We start from the raw sequence: 15,761 nt of genomic DNA, 5'->3' as shown, positions 1-15,761 counted from the left end.
TTCTCATGATGTACTCTGCATAGAAGTTAAATAAGCAGGGTAACAATATACAGCCTTGACGTACTCCTGTTCCTATTGGGAACCAGTTTGTTGTTCCATGTCCAGTTCTAACTGTTGCTTCCTGACCTGCATATAGGTTTCTCAAGAGGCAGGTCAGGTGGTCTGGTATTCCCATCTCTTTCAGAATTTTCCACAGTTGATTGTGATCCACACAGTCAAAGGCTTTGGCATGGTCAGTAAAGGAGAAGTAGATGCTTTTCTGGAACTCTTGCTTTTTCCATGATCCAGCAAAAGTTGGCAATTTGACCTCTGGTTCCTCTGCCTTTTCTAAAACCAGCTGGAACATCTGGAAGTTCACAGTTCACATATTTTTGAAGCCTGGCTTGGAGAATTTTGAGCATTACTTTACTAGCGTGTGAGATGAGTGCAATTGTGCGGTAGTTTGAGCATTCTTTGGCATTGCCTTTTTTGGGGATTGGAATGAAAACTGACCTTTTCCAGTCCTGTGGCCACTGCTGAGTTTTCCAAATTTGCTGGCATATTGAGTGCAGCACTTTCACAGCATCATCTTTCAGGATTTGAAAGAGCTCCACTGGAATTTGATCATCTCCACTAGCTTTGTTCTTAGTGATGCTTCCTAAGGCCCACTTGACTTCACATTCCAGGATGTCTGGCTTTAGGTGAGTGATCACACCATCGTGATTATCTTGGTTGTGAAGATCTTTTTTGTACAGTTCTTCTGTGCATTCTTGCCACCTCTTCTTAATATATTCTGCTTCTTTTAGGTTCATACCATTTCTGTCCTTCATCAAGCCCATCATTGCATGAAATATCCCCTTGGTATCTCTAATTTTCTTGAAGAGATCTCTAGTCTTTCCCATTCTATTGTTTTCCTCTGTTTCATTGCATTGATTGCTGTGGAAGACTTTCTTATCTCTCCTTGCTATTCTTTGGAACTTTGCATTCAGATGGGAATATCTTTGCTTTTCTCCTTTGGTTTTTGCTTCTTTTCTTTTTGGTTATTTGTAAGGCCTCTCCAGACAGCCATTTTGCTTTTTTGCATTTTTTTCCCATGGGGACTGTCTTGATCCCTGTTTCCTGTACAATGTCACGAACCTCCATCCATAGTTCATCAGGCACTCTATCTATCATATCTAGTCCATTAAATCTATTTCTCACTTCCCTATATAATCATAAGGGATTTGATTTAGGTCATACCTGAATGGTCTAGTGGTTTTCCCTACTTTCTTCAATTTAAGTCTGAATTTGGCAATAAGGAGTTCATGGTCTGAGCCACAGTCAGCTCCTGGTCTTATTTTTGCTGACTGTATAGAGCTTCTCCATCTTTGGCTGTAAAGGATATAATCAATCTTATTTTGGTGTTGACCATCTGGTGATGTCCATGTGTAGAGTCTTCTCTTGTGTTGTTGGAAGAGGGTGTTTGTTATGACCAGTGCATTCTCTTGGCAAAACTGTATTAGCCTTTGCCCTGCTTCATTCCATACTCCAAGGCCAATTTTGCCTGTTACTCCAGGTCTTTCTTGACTTCCTACTTTTGCATTCTAGTCCCCTATAATGAAAATGACATGTTTTTTGGACGTTAGTTCTAAAAGGTCTTGTAGGTCTTCATAAAACCATTCAACTTCAGCTTCTTCAGGTTGGGGCATAGACTTGGATTACTGTGATATTGAATGGTTTGTCTTGGAAATGAACAGAGATCATTCTGTCGTTTTTGAGATTGCATCCAAGTACTGCATTTTGGTCTCTTTTGTTGACTATGATAGCTACTCCTTTTCTTCTAAGGGATTCCTGCCCACAGTAGTGGATATAATGGTCATCTGAGTTAAATTCATCCATTCCAGTCCATTTTAGTTCATTGATTCCTAGAATGTCAACGTTCACTCTTGCCATCTCCTGTTTGACCACTTCCAATTTGCCTTGATTCATGGACCTGACATTCCAGGTTCCTATGCAATATTGCTCTTTACAGCATCGGACCTTGCTTGTATCACCAGTCACATCCACAACTGGGTATTCTTTTTGCTTTGGCTCCATCCCTTCATTCTTTCTGGAGTTATTTCTCCACTGATCTTCAGTAGCATATTGGGCATCTACCGACTTGGGGAGTTCCTCTTTCAGTATCCTATCATTTTGCCTTTTCATACTGTTCATGGGGTTCTCAAGGCAAGAATACTGAAGTGGTTTGCCATTCCCTTCTCCAGTGGACCACATTCTGTCAGACCTCTCCACCATGACCCGCCTGTCTTCGGTGGACCCACGGGCATGGCTTAGTTTCATTGAGTTAGACAAGTCTGTGGTCCATGTGATTAGATTGATTAGTTTTCTGTGATTATGGTTTCAGTGTATCTGCCCTCTGATGCCCTCTCACAAGACCTACCATCTTACTTGGGTTTCTCTTACCTTGGATGTGGGGTATCTCTTCACGGCTGCTCCAGCAAAGCGCAGCTGCTGCTTCTTACCTTGGACGATGGGTATCTCCTCACGGCCTCCCCTCCTGACTTTGAACGTGGAACAGCTCCTCTAGGCCCTCCTGCGCCCGCGCAGCCACGGCTCCTTTGATGTGGGGTTGTTCCTCTTGGCCGCCAAAAGGATGTCCTTTTATTTTTACAGCCTCCTTTTACATTGAAAAAATAAATAAATAAAACCACCAAATTTTAAAAATAAATTCTATATTTTTAAATATTTTGTATGATATTTTGTTTTTGATATAGTACTTCTGAGAATCCAATTTTTATTCTGATTTTAATTTTTGCTTTTTTATCTTTTATAATTAATTTTGTATATCTCAGAGTCTAATTTTTAGTTCCCATTTTCACTTAGGGTTTGATTATTGGCTTGATTGCTTTTTTCTCTTTTGACTCTCTCTTTTTACCTTCTCCTTCTTTCTCCCTCTGCTCATTTCTTCTCCTTTCCTTCTTCTCCCTCTTCTAGTTTCTCCCTCAGTATAAGTCTGTAAATCCTTTGCGTGTTCCTGACTGTTGAGAATTGTTTCACCATTTACCTAAGGGTTTTGTCTTCTGTGCTGTGTGGCCTGAGAAGTCTTAATGCTACTGTAAGTGATCAGACCTGAACCCCAGAGGTAGTGGATTCAATTCCAAACTTTGGACCATCAGAGAACTCCTGACTGCTTGGAGCATTAATAAACAAGCGTCCGCCCTAAGACCTCCACGCTGACCCTGAGACCAAGTTCCACCCAAAAGCCAGCAAACTCCAGTTCAGGACACCCCACACATATTCTTCAACAAAACAGGAACACAACATTGCACATTAACAAACAGGCTGCCCAAAGCCATACCAACCAATAGACACACCAAAACTCTACCAGACATGAACAGCCCTTCCAAGAGGTAAGATCCAGCTCCATCCACCAAAACACAGGCACAAGTCCCCCAACTAGGAAACCTTCACAAGGTATTGGTCTAAATCAACCCTTAGTGGGCAGACTCCACAATTAAGAGTGACTATGACCTTGAAACCTGCAGAAAGGAGTCCTCAAACATAGCAAACTAAACAAAATGAAAAGACAGAGAAATATGCAGCTGGTGAAGGGATGTGGTAAAAACCCACCAGGTCAAACACATGAGGAGGAGATAGGGAGTCTACCTGAAAGAGAATTCAGAGTAATGACAGTAAAAATGATCTTGAAAACAAAGTGGAAGCACAGGTTAATAGACTGGAGGAATAGATTGAGAAGATGCAACAAATGTTTAACAAGGACCTAGAAGAATTAAAGAATAATGAACAATGCAAAACAGATTAAAAATACACTACAGGGAACCAGCTGAACTGAACTGAACAGGGAACCAAAAGTAGAGTAATTGAGGCAAAAAAAAAAAAAAAAGTAAGTTAGAAGATATAATGGGAATAACAGAAACAGAGCAGAATAAAGAAGAAAAGAGGACAGCCTCAGAGACCTCTGGAACAACATTAAGTGCCCCAACATTTGAATCATAGCCTACTAATTTTGTATGTTGTGAATTTGCTAAATTCATTTATTAGCTGTTATAATTTTCTGATGGTACCTTTAGGGTTTCTATGTATATTATAATGCTGTCTGCAAACAGTGAGAGTTTTACTTCTTGTTTTCCAATCTGGTTTCCTTTTATTTCTCTTTCTTCTCTGCCAGTGGTGGGTGAGGACTTCCAAAACTGTGTTGAATAATAGTTTCTCTGTTTCCTTAGAGTAGATTTTGAGAGGAAGATTGACGTTTTTGTGTTAAACTACTGAGATTGTGGGATAGTGTTAAAGGACTATGAGTTTAACCCATCCCAAACAACAAACATAGTAAGGTGGTTGCCTGATGTCTAGCTCAACACTTTTGATGAAATCATGATATACGATTATGCTGTCTAAATAATCCTCAATAAATTTAAATAAAAATCAAAAAGATGATGTATAGGAAGAAGGCAAATCTTGGGGTATATGATAATTGAGACCACCCCAATTTTTTGAGGGATGAGGATAGTAAAAAAAATTGTTTTTTACTACTTCTTTGTGACTATTATCACTTCTTTAGCCATGGAGTGGGTAGGAGTTAGGATTTAGGCTAGTGTGAAATGCAAGAGGAAAGCTCTCAAATCTCTTACCTGGACACCAGGTGAACAGCTTATGGGAACAGCAACTTCATCTTTATGTTGGACACCTGTGTTAGCTTTTCTTTCATCAATGTATGTATCCACATAGTTTAAAAGAAATATTTTTACAAGGTTTATTATTTAAAAAATACTGTCTACTATACTCTCAATATCCTATTCTACAGAGCCCTTATCTTTTTAAATGTTTCTTTTGGTTTTATTTTCATAACTCTATATGACATGGCTATATTGCCACTCGTTACTTTTTCAGTTTTTGACCTTATCTATGAGAAGATGGGCTTCCCTGGTAGCACAGCTAGTGAATCCCTGCAATGCAGAAGACCCCAGTTTGATTCCTGGGTCAGGAAGATCCCCTGGAGAAGGGATAGGCTACCCACTCCAATGTCCACAGGCTTCCCTGGTGACTCAGATGGTAAAGAATCTGCCTGCAATGCAGGAGACCTGGGTTTCATCCCTGGCTTGGGAAGATTCCCCTGGAGGAGGCTCCCACTCCAGTATTCTTGCCTGGAGAATGCCCATGGACAGAGGAGCCTGGTGGGCTACCGTCCATGGGGACACAAAGAATTGGACAAGACTGAGTGACTAAGCCTGCTACAACACAGCATGAGAAAATAGGGCTTCCCTGATGGCTAAGCATTAAAGAATCCCCCTGTGGTGCAGGAGATGCAGGAGATGTGAGTCCAATCCATGGGTAGGGAAGATCCCTTGGAAGAAGTTGGAACCCACTCCAATATTCTTGCCTGGAGAATCCCATGGACAGAAGAGCCTGGAGGGCTACAGTCCATAAGATCACATAGAGTTGGACATGACTGAGCACACATAAATGAACAGATGCACGATGAGAAGATAAAGTTTTATCTCACTCCTGCTGTTGCCAACACACACACACACACACACACCATTTCCTCAACTCCAGTGATCTTAATATAATTTTAACATATTTCAGTTTAAATTAGTATTTATTGTTTACCTCATTACTGTTATATACATTGTATACATAGATGAGCTAACTGGCATGCAGTTACTTTTGTTTGCATTAAATTTGTCCCTGAAGTTAACTCTCTTCTTTTCAGTTGCTTAGTTTCTTATGAATTTACCTCTTATTCCAGACCTAAACCCTCCCCAATGTCTAAATCTCATTAAAATACAATTCCATGATCCTATAGGAAGATTCCAAGAGATTTCAGGCCCACTTTTGTATCCTGGGGGTGTCCCAGCTGTGCCTGCCCTTCCCCCTCAGGATCCTGAGAATGACCTGGGCCCTGTACTCAAGGGACTTCACTACATTCCAGAGGCCTGGGCATCATTACTGAATCCTCTCTTGTGTTGGTACAGGTCTTTTTCTAGTTGCTTCCTGAGAAAAAGGAAAAGTTGCTACCTTTATTCAATTCTCATGGTTAATAGATCATTTTTCTTGGTTTAAATTTGGAAGTAATTTTCCTTCTGAACTTCAAAAGTTTTGCTGTGTTGTTTTCAACTTTCAGATTTGTATTGTGAATTAAAAAGCCCTTTTCATTTTTAATCCTTTTATCTAACATTTTTTTTTTCTCTTAGAAGCATAGGATACTTACCAGAATTGTGATATATTTCAAGGTGTATTGCTGATCCTGCTTACAGTGCCAATTATCTTGCTGTATCTCACAGTGTGCACTGTTTGCTGAACTCACCGTAGACAAGACACAACCTAAGAGGCTGGAAGAAAATGCAAGGAGCCATAGGAACTGCAGATGTGTTTATTCTCTCCTGGCTGGTGCAGCAGCTGTAGCAGCAGACATAACATAATACAACATAACCACACAACCCTTCAGGGCTTTTCCAGGTGAAGCTACAGAACAAAAGTAGCCCGTGGCCAAGCGAGTACCTCCTGACAGGCATGAGCAGTGCCATAAGTGATCTCAGCTGCTACACAGTGCAAAGTTATTGTTTACAGAACAGGGAGTGAGGACATGAGAGCATGGGGCAAGAGCATGGTGCCATCTTGTCAATTTCCCCATGTGAGGTTAGGCTTGACTTTAAAAAAATCTATTGTATTAGGTTTTTTTTTTTTTTTAACCAACCTTTTTAGTTTAAATTCATGTCCTTTAATTTTGAGAAATTTCCAAGATCTGAAAAATCACCTACTCTCTTTTGATGTTTGTTGTTTTACTTTTCTTAAAAAAACAAAACAAAACAAAACAAAAAACTTATTTTGTTTTTATTAGAGGATAATTATTTGCAATATTGTTTTTTTTTTGTCATACATCAACATGAATCATCCACAGTGGCACATGTGTCCCCCTAGACTGAATCCTCACTCACCTCCCTCCCTACCTCATTCCTCTGGGTTGTCCCAGAACACTGACTTTGAGTGCCCAGCTTCATGCATTGAACTTGCACTGGTCATCTATTTTACATATGGCAATATATATGTTTCAATGATATTCTCTCAAATCATCCCACCCTCACCTACTCCCAAGAGTCCAAAAGTCTATTCTTTATATCTGTCTCTCTTTTGCTGCCTTGCATATAGGAATGCCAATACCATCTTTCTAAATCCCATATGCTGCTGCTGCTAAGTCACTTCAGTTGTGTCCGACACTGTGCGACCCCATAGATGGCAGCCCACCAGGCTCAGCTGTCCCTGGGATTCTCCAGGCAAGAGTACTGGAGTGGGTTGCCATTTCTTTCTCCAATGCATGAAAGTGAAAAGTGAAAGTGAAGTCGCTCAGTTGTGTCCCACTCTCCATGACCCCATGGACTGCAGCCTACCAGGCTCCTCTGTCCATGGGATTTTCCAGGCAAGAGTACTGGAGTGGGTTGCCATTGCCTTCTCCAAAATCCCATATATATGCATTAATATACAGTATTGGTGTTTCTCCTTCTGACTTACTACACTCTGTATAATAGGCTCCAGATTCATCCACTTCATTAGAACTGACTTAAATGTGTTCGTTTTTATAACTGAGTAATATTCCATTGTATATATGTACCAAATCTTCCTTATCCAGTAGTCTGCCAATGGACATCTAGGTTGCTTCCATGTCCTAGCTACTGTAAACAGTGCTGCAATGAACATTGGCGTAATGTGTCTCTTTCAATTTTGGTTTCCTCAGTGTGTATGCCCACAAGTGGGATTGCTGGGTTGTATGGCAGTTCTCTTCTTGCTATTCTTTGGAACTCTGCATTCAGATGTTTATATCTTTCCTTTTCTCCTTTGCTTTTTGCTTCTCTTCTTTTCACAGCTATTTGTAAGGCCTCCCCAGACAGCCATTTTGCTTTTTTGCATTTTTTTCCCATGGGGATGGTCTTGATCCCTGTCTCCTATACAATGTCACGAACCTCATTCCATAGTTCTAAGAAAGTTCTAAGAAGGCATTGTAAGAAAGCCTTCTTCAGCGATCAATGCAAAGAAAGAGAGGAAAACAACAGAATGGGATCTCTTCAAGAAAATCAGAGATACCAAAGGAACATTTCATGCAAAGCTGGGCTCGATAAATGGTATGGACCTAACAGAAGCAGAAGATATTAAGAAGAGGTGCCAAGAATACACAGAAAAACTGTACAAAAAAGATCTTCACGACCCAGATAATCACGATGGTGTGATCACTGATCTAGAGCCAGGCATCCTGGAATGTGAAGTCAAGTGGGCCTTAGAAAGCATCACTATGAACAAAGCTAGTGGAGGTGATGGAATTCCAGTTGAGCTATTCCAAATCCTGAAAGATGATGCTGTGAAAGTGCTGCACTCAATATGCCAGCAAATTTGGAAAACTCAGCAGTGGCCACAGGGCTGGAAAAGGTCAGTTTTCATTCCAATCCCCAAAAAAGGCAATGCCAAAGAATGCTCAAACTACCGCACAATTGCACTCATCTCACATGCTAGTAAAGTAATGCTCAAAATTCTCCAAGCCAGGCTTCAGCAATATGTGAACCGTGAACTTCCTGATGTTCAAGCTGGTTTTAGAAAAGGCAGAGGAACCAGATATCAAATTGTCAACATCTGCTGGATCGTGGAAAAAGCAAGAGAGTTCCAGAAAAGCATCTATTTCTGCTTTATTGACTATGCCAAAGCCTTTTACTGTGTGGATCACAATCAACTATGGAAAATTCTGAAAGAGATGGGAATACCAGACCACCTGACCTGCCTCTTGAGAAATTTGTATGCAGGTCAGGAAGCAACAGTTAGAACTCCACATGGAACAACAGACTGGTTCCAAAAAGAAAAAGGAGTTCGTCAAGGCTGTATACTGTCACCCTGTTTATTTAACTTCTATGCAGAGTACATCATGAGAAACTCTGGACTGGAAGAAACACAAGCTGGAATCAAGATTGCCAGGAGAAATATCAATAACCTGAGATATGCAGATGACACCACCCTTATGGCAGAAAGTGAAGAGGAACTCAAAAGTCTCTTGATGCAAGTGAAAGTGGAGAGTGAAAAAGTTGGCTTAAAGCTCAACATTCAGAAAACTAAGATCGTGGCATCTGGTCCCATCACTTCATGGGAAATATATGGGGAAACAGCGGAAACAGTGTCAGACTTTATATTTTAGGGCTCCAAAATCACTACAGATGGTGACTGCAGCCATGAAATTAAAAGACACTTACTCCTTGGAAGGAATATTATGACCAACCTAGATAGCATATTCAAAAGCAGAGATATTACTTTGCCAACAAAGGTCCATCTAGTCAAGGCTATAGTTTTTCCCGTGGTCATGTATGGATGTGAGAGTTGGACTGTGAAGAAGGCTGAGCGCCATAGAATTGATGCTTTTGAACTGTGGTGTTGGAGAAGACTCTTGAGAGTCCATTGGACTGCAAGGAGATCCAACCAGTCCATTCTGAAGGAGATCAGCTCTGAGATTTCTTTGGAAGGAATGATGCTAAAGCTGAAACTCCAGTACTTTGGCTACCTCATGAGAAGAGTTGACTCATTGGAAAAGACTCTGATGCTGGGAGGGACTGGGGGCAAGAGGAGAAGGGGACGACAGAGGATGAAATGGCTGGATGGCATCACTGACTTGATGGATGTGAGTCTCAGTGAACTCCAGGGGTTGGTGATGGACAGGGAGGCCTGGCGTGCTGCAGTTCATGGAGTTGCAAAGAGTCAGACATGACTGAGTGACTGATCTGATCTGATCTGATCTGATGGCAGTTCTATTTCCACTTTTTAAAGGAATCTCCACTCTGTGCTCCATAGTGGCTGTACCAGTTTGCACTCTAACTAGCAGTGTAAGAGGTTCAATTTCTCCACACCCTCTCCACCATTTATTGTTTGTAGACTTTTTGATGGTGGTCATTCTGACAAGCATGAGATGATACCTCATTGTGGTTTAGATTTGTATTTCTCTAGTAATGAGTGATGCTTAGCATCTTTTCATGTGTTTATTAGTCATCTGTATGTCTGCTTAGGAGAAATGTCTGTTTAGTTCTTTTTCCCACTTTTTGATTGGGTTATTCATTTTTCTGGTATTGAGCTATATGTGCTACTTGTATATTTTGGAGATTAATTCTTTTTTGGTTGTTTCATTTGCTATTATTTCTCCCATTCTGAAGGCTACTTTTCACCTTGCTTATAGTTTCCTTCATTGTAAAAATCTTTTAAATTTAATTAGGTCCCATTTGTTTATTTTTGTTTTTATTTTCATTACTTGGGAGGTGGGTCATAAAGGCTCTTGCTGTGATTTATGTCCATGTTCTATCTATGTTTTCCTCTAAGAGTTTTATAGTTTCTGGTCATACATTTAGCTCTTTAATCCATTTTGAGCTTATTTTTGTGTGTGGTTTTCAAGTGTTCTAGTTTCATTACTTTACACATGGTTGACCTCTTTTCCCGGTACCACTTGTTAAATAGGTTGTCTTTTGTCTATTGTATATTTTTGCCTCCTTTGTCAAAGATAGTATGTCCATAGGTCTGTGTATTTATCTCTGGGCTTTCTATTTTGTTCCATTGATCTATATTTCTGTCTTTGTGCCAGTATCATACTGTCTTGATGACTGTAGCTTTGTAGTATAGTCTGAAGTTGAGAAGATTGATTCCACAAATTCCATTCTTCTTTCTCAAGATTACTTAGGCTATTCGAGGTTTATTGTGTTTCCATACAAATTGTGAAATTTTTTGTTTTAGTTCTGTGAAAAATACCATCAGTAGATTGATAGGGATTGCCTTGAATCTATAGATTCCTTTGGGTAGTATACTCATTTTTACTATATTCATTCTTCCAATCCATGAACATGGTATAGTTCTCCATCTACTTGTGTCATCTCCAATTTCTTTCAATAGTGTTTTATACTTTTCTATATGTAAGTCTTTTGTTTCTTTAGGTAGATTTATTCCTAAGTATTTTATTCTTTGTATTCCTAAGTATTTTTTTTATGGTGAATGGGATTGTTTCCTTAATTTCTCTTTCAATTTTTTCCTTGTTAGTGTATGGAAATGCAATGGATTTTTGTGTATTAATTTTATATCCTGAAACTTTACTATATTTATCGATTAGTTCTAGTAATTTTATGGTGGTGTTATTAGGGTTTTCTATGTAGAGGATCATGTCATCTGAAAGCAGTGAGAGTTTTTGTTCTTTTCCAATCTGAATTACTTTGATTTCTTTTTCTTCTCTGATTGCTGTGGCAGGGCTTTCAAAATTATGTTGAATAGTAGTGGTGAGAGTGCGCACCCTTGTCTTATTCTTGATTTAGAGGAAATGCTTTCAATTTTTTTTTGCCATTGAGGATAATATTTTCTGTGGGTTTGTCATATATGGCTTTTATTATCTTGAAGTACGTTCCTTCTATGCCTGCTTTCAGGAGTGTTTTTAATCATAAATGGGTGCTGAGTTTTGTCAAAGGTTTTCTCTGCACCTGTTGGGATAATCATATGGCTTTTATCTTTCAATTTGTTAATATGGTATATCACATTGATTGATTTGAGAATATTTAAGAATTCTTGCATCCCTGGAATAAAGTCCACTTGATCATGATGTATGATCTTCTTAATATATTGTTGGATTCTGTTTGGTAGAATTTTGTTGAGGATTTTTATGTCTATGTTCATCAGTGATACTGGCCTGTAATTTGTGTGTGTGTGTGTGCGTGCGTGCGTGCATGTGTGTGTGGCATCTTTGTCTGGTTTTGGTATTAGGGTGATGGTGGTCTCATAGAATGAATTTGGGAGTTTACCCTCCTCTGCAATTTTCTGGAAGAGTTTGAGTAGGATAGGTGTTAGCTCTTTTCTAAATTTTTAGTAGAATTCACTTGTGAAGTCATGTGGTAATGGGCTTTTGTTTGTTGAAAGATTTTTGAATTCAGTTTCAATTTCTGTGCTTGTGATTGAACTTATCAGATTTTCTATATCTTCCTGATTCAGTTTTGTAAGGTTATACTTTTCTAAGAATTTGTCAGTTTCATTCAAGTTGTCCATTTTATTGGCCTATAGTTGTTCATAGGCCACTCTCTTGTGATCTTTTGTATTTCTGTGCTGTCGTAATTTCTCCATTTTCACTTCAAATTTTATTGATTTGATTCTTCCCCTGTTTTTTCTTGATGAGTTTGGCTAATGGCTTGTCTATTTTATTTATCTTCTCGAAGAACCAGTTTTTAGTTTTGTTGATCTTTGCTATAGACTCCTTTTTTCATTTATTTCTGCTTTGATTTTTATGATTTCTTGCCTTCTACTAACTTTGTATTTTTTTTCTGCTTTTTTTCTAGTTGCTTTAGGTGTAAAGTTAGGTTTATCTGATGTTTCTCTTATTTCTTGATGTAGGATTGTATTGCTATGAACCTCTCTCTTCTCTTAGCACCACTTTTACTGAATTCATAGGTATTGTGTTGTCGTGTTTTATTATCATTTGCTTCTATGCATTTTTTGATGTCTTCTGTGATCTGCTGGTTATTCAAAAGTGTGTTGTTTAGCTTCCATATGTTTCTTTTTTTTTTTTTTTATAGTTTTTTTCCCCCTGCAGTTGATATGTAATCTTACCAAATTGTGATCAGAAAAGATGCTTGAAATTATTTCAATTTTAAAAAATTTACCCCAGCACAGTCAGTTATCAGTTCATTCTCCCAGTTGTGTACAACTCTTTGAGACCCCATGGACTGCAGCACACCAGGCTTCCCTGTCCATCACCAACTCCTGGAGCTTGTTCAGACTCATGTCCATTGACTCAGTGATTCCATCCAACCATCTCATCTTCTGTTGTCCCCTTTTCCTCCTGCCTTCAATCTTTCCCAGCATCAGGGTCTTTTCCAAAGAATCATTTCTTTGCATCGGGTGGCCAAAGTATTGGAGCTTTAGCTTCAGCCTCAGTCCTTCCAATGAATATTCAGTACTGATTTCCTTTAGAATTGACTAGTTTGATCTTCTTTCAGTCCAAGACACTCTCAAGAGTCTTCTCCAACATCACAGTTCAAAAGCATCAATTGTTTGGCACACAGCTTTCTTTATGGTCCAACTCTCACATCCATACATGACTACTGGGAAAACCATAGCATTGACTAGATGGACCAAGGCTAGATGTGACCTATTATGTAATGCATCCTGGGGAATGTTCCTTGTGCACTTGAGGAAAAAGGTGAAATCCATTGTTTTGGGGTGAAATGCCCTGTAGATATCAACTAGGTCTAACTAGTCCATTGTGTAAAGCCTGAGCGAATCGCTAATTTTCTGTTTACTTATTCTATCCACAGGTGTGAGTAGGGTATTAAATTCTCCCACTATTATTGTGTTACTGTTAATTTCCCCTTTTGTACTTGTTAGCATTTGCCTTATGTATTGAGGTACTCCTATGTTGGGTGCGTATATATTTAAATTGTTATATCTGCTTCTTGGATTGATCTCTTGATCATTATATAGTGGCCTTCTTTGTCTCTTATCATGGTCTTTATTTCAAAGTTTATTTTGTCTGATATGAATATTGTTACTCCTGCTTTCTTTTGGTCTCCATTTGCATGAAATACTTTTTTCCAGCCCCTCACTTTCAGCTTGTATTTGTCCATAGGTTTGAGGGGGGTCTCTTGTAGACAGCGTATATAGGGGTTTTGTTTTTGTATCCACTCAGCCAGTCTTTGTCTTTTGGTTGCAGCATTTAACCCTTTTAAGTTTAAGGTAATTATTAATAAGTGTGAACATGTTACCACTTACTTTGTTCTTTTGGGTTCATTTTTGCAAAGTTTTTCTGTGTTTCCTGTCTAGAGAAAATCCTTTTGCATTTGTTGAAGAGCTGGTTTTGGGGTGCTGAATTCTCACAGCTTTTGTCTATAAAGCTTTTGATTTCTCTTTCTTATCTGAACGACATCCTTGCTGGGTAGAGTAATCTTGGTTGTAGTTTTCTGTAGGTTGTAGGTGATGAAATCTCTTTCATCACTCTTTGTATGTCCTCCCATTCCCTTCTGGCCTGAAGAGTTTCTACTGAATATCAGCTGTTATCCTTATGGGGATCCCCTTGTGTGTTATTTGTTGCTTTTCCCTTGCTGCTTTTAAAGTTTGCTCTTTTTATTTAGTTTTTGTTAGCTTGATTAATATGTGCCTGGGGGTGTTTCACCTTAAATTTACCCTGTTTGGAATCTGGGTTTCTTGGACTTGGGTGGCTGTTTCCTTCCCCATTTTAGGTACGTCTTCGACTATTATCTTTTCAAGTATTTTCTCATGCCCTTTCTTTTTGTCTTCTTCTTCTGGAACACCTATGATTCGAATGTTGGAGCATTTAATGTTGTCCTGGAGGTCTCTGAGGTTTTCCTCATTTGTTTTTATTCTTTTTTCCTCTCCGCTTCATTTATTTCCACCATTCTATCTTCCACTTCACTTATCCTCTCTTCTGTCTCAGTTATTCTAACGTTGGTTCCCTCCAGAAAGTTTTTAATCTCAGTTATTGCATTGTTCATTGTTGACTGACTCTTCTTTATTTCTTGTAGGTCTTGGTTAAACATTCCTTGCGTCTTCTCAGTCCTTTGTCTCTAGTCTATTTATCTGTAACTCCATTTTGTTTTCAAGGTTTTGGATCATTTTACTATCATTATTCTTAATTCTTTTTCAGGTAGATTCCCTATTTCCTCTTCTTTTGTTTGGTTTGCTGGATTTTTATTGTGTTCCTTCACCTGCTGGATATTTCTCTGTCTTTTACTTTTGTTTAGCTTGTTGCAAGGTTGTGGTTCATCTTAATTGTGGTGTCTGCTCCACGTGGGTGGGGTTGGACCAGTGGCTTTTCAAGGTTTACTGTTTGGGGGAACTTGTGTCTGTGTTCTGGAGGTTGGAGCTGGATCTCTTCTCTCTGGAGTGCAATGAAGTGTCCAGTAGTGAGTTTTTGGGTGTCTATGGGTTTGGTAGGGCTTTGGGCAGCCTGTCTTTTAATGTTCAGGGTTGTGTTTCTGTTTTGCTGGAGAATTAGCATGGTATGTCTTGCACTAGAACTTGATGGCTCTTGGGTGGAGCTTGGTTTCATTGTAGGTAAAAAGACTTTTGAGTGGGCTCCTGTCTGTTAATATTACCTGCAGTCAGGAGTTCTCTGAAGTTCTAAGGTTCTGGAGTTGTGACTCCTGCCTCTGGGTTTTGGTCCTCCTCTTATAGTGGCCTCAAGACTTCTCCATTCACATGGAGCAGAAGATAAAACCCCTAGGTTAATGGTGAAGCAACTCTCCACAGTCAGGAACACACAGAGAGATTCACAGAGTTATATAGAGAATAGAAGAAGGAGGAGAGAGATAGAGGGGACCAGGAGGAGAGAAGGGAGAGTCAAAAAGGAAGAAAGCAATCAAGCCATTAATCAAATCCTCAAGTGAAAATGGATTCTGAAGATTTAGTTCTTAAAGGTCAAACATTGATAGCAAATATCAAAAAGCAATAAGAAAACACCTAGAATAGAGTTTAGACTCTCAAAAACACAGTATAAAAAATACAACACAAAGTAAATCACAAAAATTAAGAGAAATATATATGGAATCCATGTTTGATGCACGATACTGGATGCTTGGGGCTAGTGCACTGGGACAACCCAGAAGGATGGTATTGGGAGGGAGGAGGGAGGAGGGTTCAGGATGGGGAACACATGTATACCTGTGGTGGATTCATTTTGATATTTGGCAAAACTAATACAATTATGTAAAGTTTAAAAATAAAATTAAATTTAAAAAAATTAAAAAATATATTTTTAAAAAATAATTTTATTTATTCATTTA

This window comes from Bos mutus, chromosome 21 (assembly GCF_027580195.1).
Source record: "Bos mutus isolate GX-2022 chromosome 21, NWIPB_WYAK_1.1, whole genome shotgun sequence".
Classification (NCBI taxonomy): Eukaryota; Metazoa; Chordata; class Mammalia; order Artiodactyla; family Bovidae; genus Bos; species Bos mutus.
This window is presented reverse-complemented; position numbering follows the sequence as displayed.